Genomic DNA, 22,151 nt, shown 5'->3' with positions numbered 1-22,151 from the left:
TGACATTGAGAGAGCCCATAGATATTTGACCACTTCACTTATTTAAAAAAAGGAGCTCCTCTGAGATCAATTATTGTTAAACTAATGTCTAATGCTGATAAGGATCTAATTTTGAAAAACTGCTTGGTCAAACTCTCCCCCTAAAACAGATAATACAGTATAGTTTTACAATGGTTATTATAATGACTTTTATTGCCTTCCTTTTATTACGGAATTACAAGAAATGGCATCAATGTTCACTTTCCCATCCTGACTACAGCTCTTTCTCAAGGAAATATTAAGAACCTTTAACTCACAGGAAAACAGTCTCTTTTATCCAAGACAGATATTTTGTCTTCATCTGACTCCTTGGATTTTTCTGGCAAGAGTCTTAAAACACAGGCTGAAAACTCAGTCTTGAAGACAGCAATTTCTTTAAAGAAACCAAGAGAGAAATCAATATATTATATATAATAATGTTTTCAATTTAGTTTTATTTAATGCCATTGTTTTAACTCTATTCTCAAACATAATAAATGTAAGGTAATAACACTGTTGCCATTGTTTCCATACGCCTAAGGCAGTGTCAGTGGAGTCCAAAATCTAAAAGGGCATTATATTTTATGCCATACTCCTGATAATGATGTAAAAGTAATATTTTTTGAGACAGAAGTATTCATTTTGCCTCATGGATATGTGCTTGCTTCAGCTTATTTGTGGCTGCAGAATAGTTTGGCAGGCATTTAGCATATGCGTCCAGTTTTGATGATGTCCTAAATGTTTACTCTATGTTAAAGTGATCTGTATTGTTCATATTTGAAGGGCTATGTAGGTTTTGGCATGTATTACCTAGATCTGGGGGATAATTGTTAGAGATTGTTTTTTCACTTCATATGAAGGAATGCTGATGAGTTCTGATGGTTTTACTGTACTGGTGTGTCTAAACAGTCCTTTAATGCATAGAGACTTAATAGTGATAACTGAAATCTCACACTTTCTAATGGCTACTTTAAGACTGATATTTAGTTGTATGAATGACTATGCCTGCTGAAGTAGAGACAGAATGAATATTAATGGAAATTGGTAACAATGGTCATGCACTCTTTATCTTAACTTTATACTAGAAATTCTAGGTACGAGTTGTATTGTGATTTTTTTTATTGCATGACTATCAGAGACTACGCTAGTTAAGATGTTATATCTTGCAGTGAACCCTATATGACTTTATATACGGTCATAGATATACTCAAATATTTCAAACATGGTCAATAATGTTCTTTTAGCCTAACAATACAGCAAAACATTTATTCCCATTAAAAGTATACTAGTTCTTAAAAATACCGAAAGTAGTGTTTGTGTTAATATAATTTGGTAGTCTGTTCCATGCATCAGCTATTCTATCAGAGAACCAGTTAATACATCTCTCATTTTTATAAAATCTCTTACACAGGTGGCCTAATGATTATCTACTACTTTTTGATAACCCTAAACATTCATAGATGGCAATTCTGTCTAAATGCTCTATATATGTTCTTCATCACCATTAGTCTTATTAATCTGACTGTGTTAACCTATTTCTTTTGCAAGCATACAATTCTCTTCTAGCTGTCTTTGTAATTCCACACACTTATAGTAATGTTCTTTAATCCTTTGAAGTTCCTTTTAGCCACCCCTTGCCTCTTTTTTCTACATTCTTTATTGGAAAAAGTGATGTCATTTTCTGTAATCTTAATATCTTGTGTCTGAACAATGTTAGCATTCCCTGTAATTTGTGTGCTACATAACCAAGAAATTTCTTTTTATTATATATTCCGTTTTTTTTTTCATTTTTGACATTAATCAATTTCTTTTTTCATAGTTATTTGTTATGAACTTCCCTGTTTCTTTCTTTTTTATTTTCTTCCACATGCTGTGAATCCTCAGATTGCTGACTATGTATATCCTGAATACCAAAGTTTTTAATGATAAGATTATGTTTAATAAGGGTTGATTGGTCTTAATTGGCAGATGACACTTCATTTACTAAATGTGTTCTACTTGCACTTTGCCTAATATTATTTATTGCATCAGCCCAGTCATTAATATATGCAACAACAGTTTTCCAAGCTGTGCCAGTTGCACAAGTGTAATCATCTTCAGTAAGTCCAGATTCATTATTAATAATAGTAAGCAAATCATCCAGTGTTTGACATGAAGAGCAAAAGTCTCCATTATTATCAGGTGTTAACCTTTGTATATGCACAGCATTTTTCACACGAAAATCCTTCTGCTTGAGCAAATCATTAATGGCATAATAATTTAAAGAATTCAAACTCAGTTACAAACAATTAAAGAAATTGAAAAGAAAAAAATGAAATCAGTAATATCATTTTTCAGTAAAACTGAAACAATTAGTAATTTTTTAGTCATTTAAGTCAAAGTGAGTGAGGAAATCACATAAACAATATGAAACTTCAGTATTCTGAGTTAACCTTCTACAACAAAAAGTAATTCATAAAGTAATTATTCTGACCTACTGCACCAGTTGCACCATTCATGCTAAAACATTGATATGCTTTATGTCTTTCAACAGCTTCTGCTAAATATTGTTACTAGTCACACCTTGTTATAGTTGTAAAAATCAGAGGTACAAAATAAAGTGTACATCAGAATAAATCCTCTCCTATCAAGCAGTTGTACAATAAGTCACAAACCATCAATGAATGGTTTCACATAAGCCTGTAGAGATTGTCATAATGGCTGTTACATGTACAAACTATAATATTTATTGATTCAACTTGGCCATATCTTTAACTTATTCATTTTATAGGGAGTTTGGGAAAGATTGGAGGAAGGGAAAGGGGAAGAAGTAGAAAATGAAGAAGAAAACGGAAGTGAAAAATGAAAAATGTGGAGAATGTAAGTACTAACTTGTATTTTCTAGCTGCCAATTAATTTTTGGTTGGAAGTGAGAACATAGATCACATCTTTACATACAGTATGCCATATTCAGACTGATGCCAGTGTTTTCAAATTAATGGATTCTTAAAATATTAATGTGATGAAGTTCTAAGGACATATAGAAAACTCCTACTTTATTATTTGATTTTGTACACATATATTTGAGAATATTTTAATCAGTCAAATTTTTATACACATTCAGCTTTTCTTTTTGTATAGAAGATTAAAGTCTCCTATTTTGGAAAGCTAGTACAGTCTGTCCCTTCACAAACTGTCAAAATGAACTGTCAAAAACAAGGCTAATGGGCCTTTTTAAAGTTATTTGCAAAGTGTAAAGTTTTATTTGTACATAGACTAAAAGATTAATAAAGTGTCCTGGTTATTTATTTCAGACAAGATTGTGAAAGACAAATTCAAGACAGTATTAAAAGCATAATAACAATAATAGATTATATAGAAGAAAATTATTAAAATGTTATTACTGGGATTAAAGTAAATTAAGGGATGAAGTAACTCTGTCCTATTTAACCTTCATTTTTACATTATTTATTAAACAATTAGCTGTTCTTATTAGAAATAAAATTTAAACAGAAACTATAAAGTTTAATGGTTTGTTTCATTATTACAGAAAATTATATTGTCATAATAGACCAAATTAAAACATTAATTAATACATGTAATGTTTTTTTTTTCTTTTCTTTTGAAGACAGATCAATGCTCATGAAACTTATCGTATAGACACAATTACAATATTTGATTCAATAAACTGCTTTAATTCTTGAAAAAGATATTTTGAAAGTAATTAATAAGATACTTTTGGGTTTTTTATGACATCCATCAAGCCTGGAATGGCCATTATCAATCACTTTAGATGTTAGGCTAAAGGGATTATTGACTTTCCCACTATATGCATTTGTGTTTTAGCAACGGTTTTCAAAATAATCTTATATTAGTTAGATATTTATTATGAAGCAGAGTAGAAATCTATTCATATCTGTGATAATTCAGAATTAAAAATTGTCTGCTTCTTCATGAGGCATTAACCATACAATGCTGTGGGGTTTCAAAATTATGTTACTGGCTTTCTGAATAGAGTAACACATTATATTACATCAATATTATTCTAAGTACTTTTAAGAAGATTATATCATGTGACCCACTAAGTAAAGATTTCAAGCTGAATTCACTAGTCCCCAAAAATAAAAGTGACAGAATAAAACAAAATTGTAGAGATGAACAGTCTTTTTGGGTTCTTGGTAATGCTTTTGCATATTTGCCATAATTTGTTGTTAATAAAAACCTTATTGGTTTGATGGATTCCTTAAATGGATTACATTATCAACAGATTTGTTGATGAGAATATTTAATTTGGAACATCTCAGCTGGAGTTTAGCATTTAAAATAAGAAAATTTTTGAGGGATTTAAATAATTTGTAAACATCTTACCCCAAAATATGGGAATATTTTTCTTTCAATATTAATAATTGTGGAGATACACACATCTTTCTATGCAAACTATATAGACTAATATTAGATGTAGAATTTATAGTTAACAATATACACTAAGATTTCAGTAAGACATGTATCTTGATTTGGAATGACAAAGATTGTAGTTAAGTACTGGGATTCAAATCTATAGCTCAACAACTTGCAGTATGTTCTTGAAAATCTTCATGTGGAAATATATCCATACTACGTTGATAGCTCCTTACAAAATCAAAGAAATTTATAAAAAACAATGTCATCCACTTGAGATTTAAATAATAGTTAAAAGCAGAGTGATGCATATATATATTTTTTAATGTGGAAAAAAAACTACTGATCAGACAATTTATCTTTCTTTATTGCATTATGGTCAGATTGTTGCACCATTACTGACTATTTGATGAACTAATGTTTCTCAGTAGTGTAAAGGGGACAACTGTCTCAGGTGCAAAGTGTTGGGGCAATCTATTCCCAATCACTCGTAAAAGCAATACTGGATTTTAAAAGCTTTTGTGGTGAAATCTGAGGGCTCTGTGTGTGGTCTTAACTTTCTTTTAACTGAAACCTGAGCACCGACATGCTCTGTGTGGGTATAAACTGTAGCAACTGCTTATTACTTTTGTATCAAGCAGATTTTTTACAATTTAAAAGAGAAAAGATGGGTTTCTTTTTTCCTTCTCTCCCTATTTATTTATTTATTAATTTATCTTTAATTAAAACCTGAGCACTGTAGGACTCTGTGCAGGGTATAAATTATAGTAACTACTTGTTATATTTGTAGCAAGCAGCTTCCTACAGTTTAAAACCAAAAAATGTATATATATATTTTTTTACTAAAATGCGAGGAAGGAGGGTTGGGGGCTGGTTACACAAATGGGACCTGATCAGGGCCGGTGTTAGCATTTTGGGGGCCCCCAACAAATGTCAAGTTGGGGGCCCCCTAGGCACTTCCAGTATAAGTATCATCCTGTCATAGCCACACCTCCTAAGAAACCTATTAGTTTGTGCTGCAAGCGTTTAGGAGTAGTACGCACAGACAGACCTTGGCTACAAGTTGTTACATTACAACAGTCCTATATACCACACTTTGTTGACCTGTCTAACAAAGGGACACTGGCATTTAGCTGCAACAATTATACATTACAACAACTATATGTACAGATCTGGACTTAAATTAAGTGATGACTAGGCCTACTGACTCAACCCCCACCCCCCTCACACCCTCCAGTCCCCTACTCTAATCCACTACCCCCTTTAGGGCTCCCCATACCATGCACATTACTTTTATCTTCCTTTTCTCACATTTTGCCTTACTGTCAGCTTTTTCAATAAGCCATAACTTTCTATAAGCTCTGAAGTGCATTTCAAAGGGTTTTTTTTACACACCATTTTCATCCAATAAAGGCTTGAACAAAAATTATTATTAAGAAAAGAAATTCACTGTTGCTGTTCAGCTTTAGTTTTCTTTGTATTCTTTCAGCACTCCTTTCCTGACCAAGACAGCACAGTAACAACCATTTATGAAATAACTCAATTAAGCTGGTGCCTCCAAAGCCATCAGGGTTATATATGTGCCCTGGGATGCATTTTAGAGCATTTTCTCAGCATTTTACTCCAATGGTGGCCTAAACAAAAATCATGAAAAAGAAAAGAATTTCAGTCTTTTTTTTTCTTTCAAGAAAGACATAAGTTGTGCCCAAGGCTTAATGGTCAAAGCTGACAAAATAGTAGCTCACAATAAACTAACAAGCCAGTTGTGGAAATATATAGGTCTTATCTGGGAATACTGCCTCCTTCCCTAACTCCCCCACAAAAGACAGTCACTGCCTATACATCCCTCTGGTGTTAGACTAAGATGAAAGCAGAGGTTTAAATTGCCTTAGCCATATATTATTGATTCTGAGCCTTTATTATTTTTGGGATTGCACTGAATTCTTAAGCAAAGGAATTGAGTGTTATACTATCTGGCGTTATGCTTGTATTTATAAAACTCCCTAAAAGAGAAAACCATCCCTGATTATCAGAAGTATCAGCTCTTCTTAAAATCCAAACTTTGCACCAAGATAAGTTTTTCCGGGCTGCTGATCTCTCTAGTGCATACCTTGGTCACGCTGCACTGTTGATCTCTCTAGTGCTTACCTTGGTCACTCTGGGCTGCTGATTTCTCTAGTGCTTACCTTGGTCACTCTGGGCTGCTGATCTCTCTAGTACATACCTTGGTCAGTCTGCACTGCTGATCTCTCTAGTGCATACCTTGGTCACTCTGTGCTACTGATCTCTCTAGTGCATGCCTTGGTCACTCTGCACTGCTGATCTCTCTAGTGCATACCTTGGTCACTTTGCGCTGCTGATCTCTCTAGTGCATTCCTTGCTCATGTTCATTATCAACTTCATCCTAACAGGGTCATATCGCAGCCCTGTTCAGGTTAAAGAGCATAATTAGTAAATTAATAAATTTTTTCTTCCTCATTTTTCCCCAACCTGCAGCAGCTTTTGTGGGGCCCCCATACAGTCAAGGATGATTAATGGGGGGCCCCTGCAGCCACGGGTATAGCATGTGGAGAAAATTTCCAACAGCAGGATTTAACTAAGTTGCCGGCATTATGTCAGTGGTAAAATATTTAATAGTATTCTGATGCTTGTTACTTGACAAAACACTGTTACGTTTTCTTCTTCTTCTTTCGGCTTTTTCATGGTTTGGGGTTGCCACAGCGGATCACCTGCCTGCTCATGATTGGCAGTGGAGTTTTAAAACACTGTTACTACAACCAGAAATATCTTTTGAATTTTAAAGGAGGTATAAATAAGCATTATCCGTGTAGTTTATTAAGTATACAAGGATGCTATACTAGCTTTTGTTGGTTTGACAGACTTAAAAAAATATCAGGATAAGATAACTTGGTATGGTTGGGGGCCCCCAGAGAACAGGGGGCCCCCAGCGACCGCAGGGTTCACTGATGCCTAAAGCCAGCTATGTACCTGATTGAGGAGTGTGTGTCATGTATCTGACCACCTGATTGGTGTACCAGTAGAAAGAGTGAACATGCTTTGCTGTTGTTATTGTTGTTGTTCACTTGAAGAGCTGAGGAGATGGGGTGCTAGTTCATGGTACCAGCAGAGGGCAATGGTTGAGCCAGATATGCTTCTGGTTGCTCTACTATCTTGAATAAATCCTTCTTAATGCCCTCTTGTCTGGACTTTGCTAGCAGTTGCAATAAAAGATGAGTGATACACCTCACAGCTTTAGTGAGTTTCTGAAGTTGGCCTCTACTGTTTGCCAGCAAGAAATGTTTATTACTACTATGAAGTCCACAGGTAAAAAAAAAAAACAAACAAAAAATGTTTTTTTTTTTAAATATTGGGTCAAATTAAAAGCATTACTAGAAAAAAATTATTATTTTCATTTGGAAAGAATTGTATAAAGGCTGTAATATCTATCCTGAATTTGTTTTTTTATTTTTAATTTTATTTAAATCTATGTCTTCTTTTTAAATAGTTGTATTTATTTTACAAATAAAAATATTTTTAAAAACTGTCAATAAGGTGAATGCAGGATAGTGTTAAAATTGTCTGTAAGATTAATGAAGAATAATATTAAATTAACAATATATAAGAACATTGCAACGAAAACTAGTTGTACACATTCTCCATATAAATTGAGTAAAGTAATGTCTTTCGGCTTTCCCCGGTTAGGGGTCACCACAGCAGATCACCAGTCCGCTTATGATGGGCAGTGGATTGTTACGGTGTTAAATTTCCAGCCTGGTGCCCAACCTTCAAAGAAGGTATACCTACTCATGCACATACCTACATGTCTTTAAAGTTCCCTCAACCATGGGGAGAACATGCAGACTTTGCACAGTAGGCGCTCCAGCCGAGAATCAAACTGGAGAACCTCTTGCTGTGAGGCAATAACGCTAACTGCTGCACCACCATGGCCATTATACCACCATATAGAGAACTAAAACATAAACAGAATAACATATCATAGATATTTCTGGTTGATCAATATATTAAATGGCAGCTTATAAGTGATTTATTATAATTCTCTCTTTCCACATAAAACAACTTTGTTTTATGCATATTATTCAAATTAGTATTTTTATTTGGAGATTCAGCTTGCTGAAATCAAGACAACTATTATTTAATGAGTAGTGACTGTTGATTGGTGCCCAATATGATTATATTAGTGGAACAATATGTACAAGAAAAACCTGTTTGCCATGTCCTCTGTCTCCCAGTTTCTAAGAAATCTACTTCGGACATCATAAATACTGAGAGGTCGAACACTGTATGAGTCCATCCAGAAAGACTGCAAAACCAGTGCAATGTCATTCTAATATAGGGTCTGAATCAATTTCTCAATTTAAGTATGAAATCATAAAATAATTAACTTCAAAAGAAGTCTCACTGGGATTTTCTTAGTGGTGTTTGTTTCAAGGTACAAAGAGGAATGTACCTGATCTTAAGCCTGAGATGGCACTTATGGCAAATAATGTAATTTCTGTAAGGAAAATGCTTTCCCATTATAAAGATTCAGGTGAAGGCCTGTCATTCAACAGTAAAGAAAATATAAAGTAGAAAGTTTAGAGGAACAGGAAAGAGGGTAACACTTGAAAATCAATGGTTTGCTTTCAGAGGGAGATGGGCTATCACCAACTGTCTTTTCTCAGAACTTATTCATCAAAGTAATATACCTCCAAAAAGTTATTGACATATATTAATGGGTAAGTTCATATGTTTGCGGTCTAAAGCTAGCTTCTTCTGCAACTCACATCTTACAATAGTAATATTTTTGAAGTAAACTATATTGTCTGGCAAAAATGCAGCTACAGCAAATCATCTTAGGTAATGTAAGCCTACAGACTACAGAAAGCAGAATGGGTAGGATGAAGGCTGAAAAAGTAGAATATGAAGAGGGGATAAGGTTGCACTCCTTACTTTTAGGTAAGGCAGCTTACTTCCTTAGAAGTTCTCTGTGTAAACTAGGTTTGTGTTTACTGTTCATAGGAGGCCAAAAATGAACTAACTCACATAGTGCAAGATCTTTTCTAAAGACTGGCAAATGTTTTATTTATGAAGTTGAATGTCTAGCTATATATGTTATGTCTGTATTACACTAACACATATGACCTAATGTTGTGTATTGTTTTCAAAAATATTCTGCTTTCTAATATTTAATGCTAGACTAAGAAGATATTTTACAGAGCATAGAAAAGATAAGTAGATAGTGTTTGTCTCTAGTCAAATGTTGCAAAAACCTCTTAGATCCGCATTGACTTAAATAAATGTTTTATGGGCTGCTGAAGACAATAATTTGAGCTGTTTTACCTAATGTATAATAAGAGATAAGTGCATCTTGAAACACACTCTGTTTATTTTTGGTTATACACTGTCACTGTAGCTGTTTCAAGTACATGTGATATTAGGGGCAACACCATACAATATTTAAGGAAACTCAATGTCTTCATTTGCGATATGAGAATACCATATAATGTTTATATTTCTCTTAAACTTTTGCTGAAAATTACTTTTCAGGTTGATATTCTTTGACTGTGCCTAAAAACAGTTACCTGAGATCAATAATCTACTCCAGTAAAGCAATGATAGTTTAAATGTGATGAAGCTACATTTTATTTCAATGTATGTTGCATGGCTGCTGCCCTCTTGAAGTACAAATACTGCATTAGGGCTCAGCACTGGTCCTCCATCCCTGTATCACCTCACAAGAAAAATGCTTTCACCTCTCTCTGGAGACTGACTTGAGACAATGGTTTTATCTATACTGCCCACATAAAATGACAATTGTGTCTCTGTGCATGTGTATACGTCTGTGTGTGTGTGTGTGTGTGTGTGTGTGTGCATTTATATGTGTGTGTGTGTGTGTGTGTGTGTGTGTGTGTGTGTGTGTGAATACATGTATGCGTGCGTACATATGTGTGTACATCTATGTGTGTGCTTGTGTGTGTGTGTGTGTGTGTGTGTGTGTGTGTGTGTGTGTGTGTGTGTGTGTATGTGTGTATGAGTGTGTGTTGACATGGTTTCATGAAAGACTGCTATTTCATTTAAGACATCACTTTCATTTATAAAGTTTTCTCTTATAATGACTATACAGTTTTGTAGTCTACAAGTGGTGACTAAAGTGCACATGAAGAATGCATCCACCTGAAAATTTGAGGTCTGTTGTCTGTGGGAGATGTGAACTTCTTAGCTTTGTATATGCATGCCTTTTTTAATGAGTCTTGAAAAGATTTTAGGTCACATAAACATGTTATGTATGACCAGTTGATTAGCAGACTAAGTCCAATTAATATTTACATCACCTAGGATTACTGCCTCTAATTGTATATTGGTAGGGTTCCAGTATAGGATATCTTCTAAAGTTGATATTATTACCTGGTGGTACATAGGCACCTTCCATGGCAATAACATTTTGGGAATTTAGCTTGAAGGACATTATTTGTAGCTCTACATTTTAAAAATGTTGTAGGGTGATGCAATAAGGTAAGATTTCATATCCATTTTAGGATATTATGGCAATATACCTGCCTTTTTTGTGTAGGCTATATAGCCTGGGAATGTTAAAGCTCAGGGGAGAATTTCTTCATTTTTTTATTTCCTACTTGAACCCGGTTTTGGTTACAATTACAATGTCAGGGAAGTAGTTGGCCATCTATGCATGGACTTCTATAAATTTATTTCAAATACTTCTTAGGTTTACATGACTTATTTTCAGTCCTGAATAATTTTGTAGATTATCTGAAGGGGGTCGAGAAGTTGGAACAGCTAGAGAATCTAGTGTTGTGCCTGGTTTTGGTGGATGTAAACATTTAATTTAAGAACTTGAAAAATGCAGACAGAAATGTAGCCATTTACCTTTAGTTTTTGGCTTAGCGTAATTTTTTTTGACTGGTTTGCTTAAGACAGGGTTGCTTTAGTTTGTAGTAATGCAGTGGTGTTGTTTTATTAAAAATACTTTTTTATCTATTGTTATAAATAGTCTTTAACTTTTTTATAAATATAAATGATAAAGAGGCACAGAAATGGTAGCCCTGTAAAATCTCATGCTATGGAGAGGATTGCATGAAGCAGTTGAGAGTGAACATGAGTGATAGTAAAGTTGATGATAGGCTATAGAGTAAGTTAAGAGTTACAAGGAGAAAGAGCATTAGAGAGCATTAGAGAGAGGTGTGTAGTCATTAGTAATGAGCATATTTGTATGTGTTAGTAGAGTTGTGCTGATATGTGACTGCGAGAGGAGAGTAAGTGTTGAGATGATAGTCTTATTGGTGTTATGGTCTAAGTGGGAGGAGATAGTGAGAGTATAAATGTAGAGTAAGTCAGGTGGTTAGGAAATGGTGGTAGAGTATTGGAGTAAATGGAATGGGATAATTCCATTGTAAAAAAACAGTATGGTATGGCTAAGAAAAGACTATCTGTGATCAATGTCAGCTTTCTCTTCTTCTTGCACAGTAATGCAGATTGTGTTGAAGATCTGTAGTTGCTTTGTCAATGTGTAAAAGTAAGATGGGGAAAAAGGTTAAAGTTATGCAAACAACTGTAGTTAAAATACTACTTATTTAAAGGGATTTAGCACTCTATATCTGAGGAAGGAAGTATAGTCCTGCCAGCTGTTACTACTCCACCAGCAAAAAAATTATGTTAAGCAGTAAATGATGGATCTACACTAAACTTCCTTTTATTTGTAGAATAGGATTGGGGAATTGCCCTCAAATTGATCACTGATGTGGATGCTAATGCTTTCCAAGATGGGAATCAGTTAGTGAGTCTGCAGCTTGGATAGCTAGCAATACAGAGATGGAAAAAGAAAGATAAAAAAATTATTTTTAATAAAACAAAATTGTTTAGTTAAAAGCAAAAATGTAATATGAACAATAGGAGAGTTCAGCTCAAGAAACCGAAAACTAGCAGCCATGAGTATATCAGTAAAACATAACACTTAATGGAGGCCAGCGGAGCTCAGTCTAATTTCTGCTCTTTAATTCAGTAAAAAGCTAAAGCAGTTAAAACTAAGGTGCTCAGGCAATGTTGTGTCTTTCGGCTTTTTCCCGGTTAGGGGTCACCACAGCGGAACTCTGGTACGCTAATGATTGGCAGTAGATTTTTGCGTGCCAAGTTGCCAGCTCTGACACACAACCTTCAACGAAGTTACGCCCATTCACGCATGTTTCCACACAGATGATGCTCAGGCAATACAGCTAATAAAATAGTGCAGCTTGAGAAATGCTTTTAAGTTATTTCTTGGTGCAATAGTCCAAAGACAGTATGAACCTAAATGAAGTTAAAAATGGTACACTATTTTGCAGTACTCCACAGCATGAACTTATCTAAGTGTAACAAGCTAAGCAACCCTTTAACATTTTAGTATGAGAGACTGCAGTGGCTACTATGTAATACAATTTGAAAAGCAGACACTATTCTGGAATGTTCTTTGTAACACTGTTACATTACCTACATTCTGAATTTTAATATATCTAGAATAGTTTCCCCCACCATTCTGTTTTGATATACCACCATTCTGTTTTCATGTACAACAATATAAAATAATGTTAACCTCTTTGAGCAAATGAAACCTTTATTATTGAACAGACTGAAACATACAGAATGAGAGTTACTGTTCACATAAGATAGGTCAATCTGCAAAGTGGTGAGAAAATGTGATTCAGAGGCAACTATGACTACAATGAAAAAGACCACATTAACAGCTAACTAGCATATTTATGAATTACACACTAAATAACACTACTAATTTCAGAACAGCTAGCAGTAGTGGTTTCCTTGGGGGACTGTGTATCATTCTGGCAAAGGCACTCACCTGCACTCATATACACACACACACACACACACACACACACACACACACACACGCGCGCATTCACCACACACACACACACACACACACACACACACACACACACACACACACACAACAGACAATACCCACCCGCAGTTAGTCATGCTCAAGGATAAACTCAGTCATTTGCCCACAAGTATGCTCTAACACAAAGATGTACACACATACATGCACCTATCCAGATACTTGTTTCCTTAAGTAACACTCCCTAGAGAAACCACCTTGGCAGACATACTGACCCTCATGCAAATGCATTCATGCAGATTGTTTCATATCTCTAGAGACACACAAACACACATGCCCATGCACATACATACTCTAATACACACTCCTCACTCCATGTCTCCACTGAGTGAACATGCGGTGTGGCTCCTTCCATAGCAGTGAACGTGTGACCACCATCTTTTGAAGTCATTCACTTTTATCTTCAACTGTGGAAGTTTACACAACTGAGCTGTTTTCTGAATTATTGGCTGCCGGCATTTTTGTGGGAGATCACATGGTTTATTAACATTAGCCTGTCCCCAGTTTGCAGAAGTAACCCTCCATGAGGAGGGACCCATAAGTGGATATTCTAAGAACTGGAAAAACTTACTGTATGAAGAAGAAGACCAGTCAAGACTTTCTGAATCTCAGTGGGAATTTTCAAAATACCATAAGTAGTTAAATTTGTCAGACTCAGTGAATATTTTTCCATTGTTTAAAGGTATGGTAAAACTAACCGTATTGTATTAATTCAGTGACAGTTTTACTTAAAATGAAAAATAAGGCAAATTGATATTGTAGACTTGTAAATGAGAAATAAAATAATGTGCAGAACATATTTACCTTGATAGAAAATGATTACAATTGAACAGTTGTCAAAGCATATGATCTTTATTACCTGTTCTTTTCTGCTATTCAGTAAATTACAGGATTTGACACAACACTGTTCTATAAAAAAAGTAATATAATGATGATTAAAAATACATTCAAACTTTTTATCAAAATTATTCTGAGATGAAAGCATCACCCGCTTATTTCCTTTTAATTGTATTAGCTGTTGCCGTTTCCATCTCTCATATTCCAAGAAATATGACTAAGTGATTAAATGTGTGTCCTCAGCTTAGTATAACACTGAAGAGATCTTTTAGTTCACTTTTTGAGTCAGAGCACACATCTGTTCCATTTATGTTCTTACTGAGATTTGTACTGAGGGGACAGTCATTGACCTCACTCAAGAGCTGGCATCATTGGTGGTGGTGACAGGCGTTCTGATCAGGAATTAGAAAACAGCTGCCTGCATTAAATTACCCAGCTGAGCTACAAAATAAGTATTTTTAGAGGAATAATGGCTGGCATTGTATTTATGTGCTTGTTATGAACAAACTACCAATTATCGTAATAAAATATTTTATAAAGTTTGATTTCTCTTTTAAATATTTTCAGTACATCTTTCTGACTTTCTACTTGAAAATCTCTGTCAGCTGTCACCTTAGCTAGAAATCCAATACTGAGAAAATTGCTTTTCTTTCACTCCCTCTTCAGAAAGGGCACTGCAGAATCTCTACTGAGCAGTAAGAACTGAAAATAATTCTTAGATTCTGAGTATAACATGGTTACTGTTTGCACTTTATTCTCTTATTGTTAATATTCTGTCAGAACTATGGAAAGTGTGTTGATATGTTGTCCTTTTTAGGCTGCTATCTTAGTGTCTCTGTTTTTTCTAGCTAAAGGGTCACTTCCAATATTTACTATCAGTTAATAGATCAAGGCACAGCACCTGCCACTTTAAAGACTGCAGCTCAATGATGAAGAAGGGAGTATATGACCCATTTGTATACATAAAAGAGTTTGATTTTTTTTTGTTAGTAAAGACAGAAATAAATATATACAGCTGAATGCTGATGATAAAGCGCATGCACTAAACAGGCTTTGCACTTAAAATAATAATACTAATAATAATTATGCACAAATATAAAAAAAAAAACATTAGTATGACTTTGACATACTGCTCTTTCAGTACTGCCCCCACTGCAGACCCCCTTCTTGCCTTTATGGCAGAATATATGCAGTAGGAATAGATTTACATGACAAGCACTTCACTGGACTAGACATAATACAACAGACATGTTCAGAGAGTAGGCTGAGAGTTTATATAATACAGTATCATGCAATTACAAGTACAAACATGACTGTCATTGTCCGTCTTGGTGTGAATGACCTGAAACATACCTCCCTGGACTACATGAAAAGAGACATGGAGGATCTCTCTGATCATGCAGCCCAGGCAGGTATGACCCTAGTGCTGAGTAGCATCCTGCCATCACCCAGAATGATACCACAGTACAAGGACAAAATTATTGACTTCAACAATTGGCTAAGCTTCTGGTGTCATTCTAAGGGGATCCAGTATCTGTCGGCCTGGGATGATATGATGGACAGACCACAATGCTTTGCCAGAGATGGCCTGCACCTGTCGCCCTTGGGATTCCAGATACTGGCTAAGGCTCTTGCCACCCCTATAGTGCTTTTTTTAGGCAAGATTCAAATGACAAATTCACCATCATAACAGGTACAAGCAAGCAAAATCTCAGGGTAATGCTACTCAATGCTAGAAGTCTAAACCTCAAAATGCATTCACTTGAGGCACTCCTTAAAATGGAGAACATCAACATCTGTGCAGTGACAGAGACCTGGTTCAAGGCTCCAGTGAGCACCCCTGCATTACTAGGCTATAATTCATACCACACTTTTCGGCCACCTAACTTGGACCAAAACATGAAAGGTGGAGGCGTGTCCATATTCATTAAGGATATCCACACCTCCAGGCTAGTTGCTAAGCATAATGCATCCAAGATTACCCAAATGCAACTAACTCTGGGCAAGACCGCAATCCAAATTGTAACTTGCTACAGATCCCCCACCATGTCCCAGGATTCCCACTCCTCATTTCTTGATACACTGGAAAATATTAGGGTACAACCCAACATCCTAATAATGGATGATTTCAACTACCCCACCATTAACTAGGAAAATGACTCATGTACCAACTCTTTTGCTCATCGTTTTCTGGAACTCATAAATTCCAATGCCTTGGAGCAACATAACTGTACCCCCACCAGGGGCAGCAATATCCTAAACCTGGTCATTACCAACATGGGCAACTGGTGTTCCACACCAGAGGTCAATTCCTTGTTAGTCAGATCCGACCACAAGCTAATCAGCCTAGACATCCACATCCTGCCCCCACCCCCCATTAGGGAAACCGCCATAAAAAATTTCTCCAAAGCCAACTTCACACTTCTTAAGACAGAAGTGGCAAACGTCACGACACCCATGGAGACTGACAATAGAGGTACGACTGCTGCATCCTATACAAATGCATTTTATAAGCACTTACACAAGTGCATGGATCGTGCTATCCCTAATAGAACCAAGATGCTAACCTCCAAAAAAAGGAAGCCAATCTGGTTGTCCCCTGCCATAAACAAACTCTACAACAGAAGAAAGAAACTGTTGCAAAAAAAGAGTAAAATCCCATGATTGGAGGAACTCCCTGGTCAGCCTCTGAGATCCCTCATAAAATCCTCCAAAGCTAGTTAGGAAAACAAAATCACCACTGAATGTAAAGATAACCACAAAGCAATCTATAGCTACGTCAAAAATCTCAATGGCAACACTCAGATCTGCTCTGAGTTACAGTACAATGGCACTAAATATACAGAACCAACTGATATTGCCAACATCCTGGCAGATATGTTCAGTGCTAACTTTACCCCCCTCTCACCACCTAAAGGGCCCATTTCTATACTGGAAGAATGCAAAGTTCCTGTAATGACGGCTGCACAGGTAAAAACCATACTCTCCAAAGCCAAGAGCACAGCATCCATGGGACCTGACAACATCCCAGGCTGCATTCTACATGAACTACAGAATGAACTGGCACACCTAAGCACCATGTTCAATAATAGCCTTTCCTCAGGCTTTGTACCACTGAATGGCACACAGCGACGGTTATCCCACTCCACAAACAGACCCCAGGAACTACCGCCCCATTAGCCTAATGAGCCTGGTCTGCAAGGCCATGGATCTTATAAACAAAGACATTGGTAATCTCCAAACTCTGGACCCTACCCAGTTCGGGTTTGTAAAAGGCAGATCATGTCTCCTAAATCTGACAGAATTCTTTGAAGTAGTTACCAAACCATAGACGAGGATAAGGTGGTTAACACAGCCTATCTAGATCTCGCCAAGGCTTTTGACACCATCCCCCACTCTGGAATCATAGATAACCTCATTGAACTAGGTATAAATCCTTATGTCACAAGATGGGTTGCCAACTGGCTCACTGACAGAACCCACACTGTGAAAGTAGCAGACTCCAAATCTGACTTCAGACCAGTGACAAGTGGAGTACCACAGGGTTCAGTCCTGGGTCCTCTCCTGTGTGGTATCTACTTTTCTGAAGTACAGGCTAAAACATAAGGTCTTTAGTTAATGAAGTTTGCAGATGACTGCAAATTAGGAGCCATAATCGAAACTCCTAACAATGTGGGCATCCTACAAAAGGGCAGATGCCTGGTGTCAAAGCCATGACCTCAAGCTCAATGCCAAAAAGTGCATTGTCATCCCCTTTGGTAAAAACTCTGTATCCATGAGCTACCACATAGGTGGTAGTCTACTTAACACTGAAAGTGTGATAAGAGACCTTGGGACACAGATGAACAGTAGTCTCTCCTTTGATAATCACATTGACAAAGTACTCAGGAAATCCTTCTACGTGGCACACCTCATCACAAAAGGTTTCTCATCCAGGAAAAAAGAGGTCATTGTTCCCCTCTACTCATCACTCATTACACCCATTAGAGAGTACAGCACCCCTTTTGGTATGTACCTCACAAGACATCTACAACAAAGGCCACAAAAATACCTCACAAAGAGGATTACCGGCCTGAAACAGATGCCATACGCAGACTGTATCAAAAAACTCCAGCTTTACTCTGTCACATATCGCCTAATCAGAGGCGATCTCTGCCTAACATACAAAGCTATGTCAAACCCATAGCTGTTGGACATGCTCCACTTAAATAAATCCCAATCCCTTTGAGCTACATGCTCTAGGGACCTAAACCTTGTCACCACAATAAACTGAACATGCTGGAGGGATAGATTCCTGTCCCAGAGACTTTCCATACTCTGGAACAAACTACTTATCTATATCAAACAAAGCTCCTCATTAGCACTCTTCACGAAAAATCTTGATGATTGGATGGGAAATAGGAAATTCATCCCAGGGAGCACCTCTGTGGCTCTGCTCGACAGGGGCACAGGAAAATAATTTTCTTGGGTGGTGAAAGCCAAGGTACCTTTTTGGCTAGGCTTGTATAGGCCCTAGGGCCGATAACCTAGTACCTACCTATGAACCTATGAATAAACACAGATCCAATGTCAATCTTATTAATATATGAGAATTTTGATCATATTAACAATACCATTAAAATCAGTTAACAAAAGATAGGTTTCTCTCTACAGAATTAAATCCTCTATCTTCAGAATCTACACTGGTACTTTAACAAATGTAAAATAAATAAATAAATAAATAAATATGAGGGAAGAAAATGCTTCCTGACATTCTGAAGCAATGGCTGGTGCACTGCTGTACATCAGTCAACATGTCCTAGTACATGTACTTTCATATGGTAGTCTAGTAGTTGTTTAAAATGAGATTTATACAAAAAGCATCAGATATGTTAATAATTATGATAAGTAGGGGCGGTGGAAGACCCAAAGAAGCATGCAAGGGTGGAGCAGGTAGAAAGAGACTGGGTAAAACAGTCTTCATTCTAAACAGTTTCTGAAGGCTAGTGTTAGAAACTAAGTGCAGATGAAGTCTTGCTTCTTAGAAATGGCCCACAGTCTTCAGTTTTCAGGTCGCTTGTGCTGCTTCCCACTACTAGCATCTGAGACAACATGAATTTCTTCACTTCACGCAATCTACTGCTTTAGTGACACACGGTGTAACGGAAATAGTACAAACATGAATTATTTGGTAGTGAAGACATGGAGTACATATTTTTGCAAGAGAGCAAGAAGCATGAATACTTACTAATTTAAAATTCAAGCAATTACATTTATGAATGATAGCAGTAATTAACAGTTTTATAGCAGGTGATGAGCAATTATCAAGGAAGTACAAAGCAGAACAGATTTGCTTTACTCCACTGAATGCAGACAGCAAGAAACAAGGGAGACAAAGTAAATGGAATATACAATGTAATTAAATTGGCAAGAGAAAGGAAAATGGACAACTTGGTAAGTGGTCTTTAGAATGCAAGGACTACTGCTCTGGGTAGAATATTGTAGCCACTTTCCAGCACAGGGAAGGCACGTGTCTGACTAGTTGAAGTTAATATACAGCAAGGCTCTTCAGCTTATTTTGAGCAATCTCAATGAAAACATCTGCAAATTTGTGCTTTATGGCAGAGCTCCTTCTAGGTAAAGAATAGAGACCAATATAATGTCCACAGGCTCTGAAAGGAAAAAAAAAAGAGAGAGAGAGACAGAGAAAGACAGAGAAAAAATATTACTATATTGAAGTGTTATATGGAGGCAATTAAGTTAATATGCAAGTAGCTATCTATTCCTAGAGATGAAGGAAGGAAGACTGTGAGTCTATACAAGAAAACATAGACTATTATAAGAGTAGAGAGAAGGTACCTAAATAGAAATGCTGTGTATATGACATTATGACAAACAGCAAGGCATAACTTACATTATACATGAACATGGTAGCCCCACTAGTTTAATGCTGGAATAGAAAACCAGTAGACATGTCTTAATGAATAAATGTATTAAGCAATGAGAAAAAATCTTTAAGTAAAAATATTGCAGCTAAATGTTAACACTTATTAAGGTATAAATTGCCTCAAGGAAAACTCTTGCTACATTATGTATTCATTTATTAAAATTGAAACAAGTTAAATTTCATATATTCTAAATATATTGGAGTAGTATTCATAGTCTTGGGCTTCATATTTTCATAGTAGTGATTCACAAAGAGTGGTATTATTTGGATATGAAAATCCTGAGCTTTCAGCATGAATAAGTATATGTGAAGGAGTTGTTGTAAACGTGCCCCGCTGTCACAAAAGCATAGCATGCTTAACGCATATGCAATAGGGTGCAGATACTATGCTGTCAAGGGGGCTTTACACATGTGTGTATCAGTATGATTCATAGATATGAATATATAATGAGATCATTTGCATAGTAAGCTTTTAAATAGCCCTGAACTTATTCCACTAAGCAGCAGTTTTCCAGGAGAATACAGAAATGCGAGGGGAGATTGGTTGATGCTGGTGCAAACCCAGGCATGTTATCAAATAAGTTACTTCAGAAAATGTTTTATTTTGGTGCTTGTGCATACTATTGTATGTTATTGAAGGGTCACTTGGGTGGATGTTTTATTTTGGTGCCTGCTCATACCTGGGCATTGTATTGACGGGGCTTCTTGGATGAATGTTTCATTTTGGTGCTTGTGCATACCTAGATATGTTACTGAACGTGTCACTTGGAGAAAGGTTTCATTTTGGTGCATGTGTATTCCAGGAAATGCTACAGAAGGGGTCAAATGGAGAAATGTTTAATTTTGTTGCTTGAGGATATCTGGATATTTTACTGAATAGGTCACTTGGAGAAATGTTTTATTTTGGTGCTTGTGCATACTAGGATATGTTACTGAAGGAGTCACTCAGGGAAATGTATCATTTTGGTGATTGAACATGCTAAAACATATTACTAAAGGTGTAGCTTGGGGAAATGTTTCATTTTGATGCTTATGTATATAACGACATATTCCTGAAGGGGTTGTTTGGAGAAGTGTTTCATTTTGGTGCAAACTAGGACATGTTACTGAATGGGATCACTTGAAGAAATGTTTTATTTTGGTGCTTGTGCATATCTGGATATTTTACTGAATAGGTCACTTGGGTAAATGTTTCATTTTGGTGCTTGTGCGTACTAGGATATGTTACTGAATGGGATCACTTGGGGAAATGTTTTATTTTGGAGCTTCTGCATACCTGGACATACTTCTGAAGGGTCACTTGGGTAAATAATTCATTTATATGTCAGGGAAGTGTTCCTGCATACATGGACAGATTGTTGAAGTGATTGCTAGGCAGAATATTTTTTTGTGTCATTTTAATGCTTGTACATACTTAAGGAAAACTAATGAATGGATCACTGGGGGAAATAATTCATTTGTGCATCAGGAAAGTGCTCACACATACTTGAACAAACTACTGAAGAGATTGCTGGGAGCAAGTTTATGGATTGCAACACATATTAAAGCAAAGTTTGCTTTTAACAACAGATGTATATGCTGCAGGGATGTCAAACTATGAATTGCAAAACTGCCTCATTTGCATACTGCACTTTACAGCATTTCTCATTTACATCTCATTATTTTTAAGGTCATTTGCATTAGCGTAAATAGCCACAATACATCTCACCAGTCATAAGCATCAGGAATATCCCCAACTCATTTGTGCATGTGACTATGAATACAGGCCTTATTCAGTTCTGTACATAGTGCTGCTAAGTGTAACTTTCTCTAATAGCACAATGCTCCTAATAAAAAGCACCATTTGTAAGGTTTTGAGACCTGCCTTGTTAACCTGCAGTTATACATTTGCAGGTTTGGTAACATAAGGTTTTTAAGTACTGATATTTTTAAGCATGACATGGAATCCTAGCATGTATCAAAGTAAGATGTATCCCTTTGTATAAGGTAAAAGTAGAATACATACAGTGCAGAAAAAATAAGTAAAATGCTTTTGTAAGTGGTTTGCACCTCACAACATTGGATTAGTAATACCTGTACAGAAGA

Source organism: Protopterus annectens, chromosome 7.part0 (assembly GCF_019279795.1).
Source record: "Protopterus annectens isolate FY-2018-M chromosome 7.part0, PAN1.0, whole genome shotgun sequence".
NCBI classification, from domain to species: domain Eukaryota; kingdom Metazoa; phylum Chordata; order Ceratodontiformes; family Protopteridae; genus Protopterus; species Protopterus annectens.
This window is presented reverse-complemented; position numbering follows the sequence as displayed.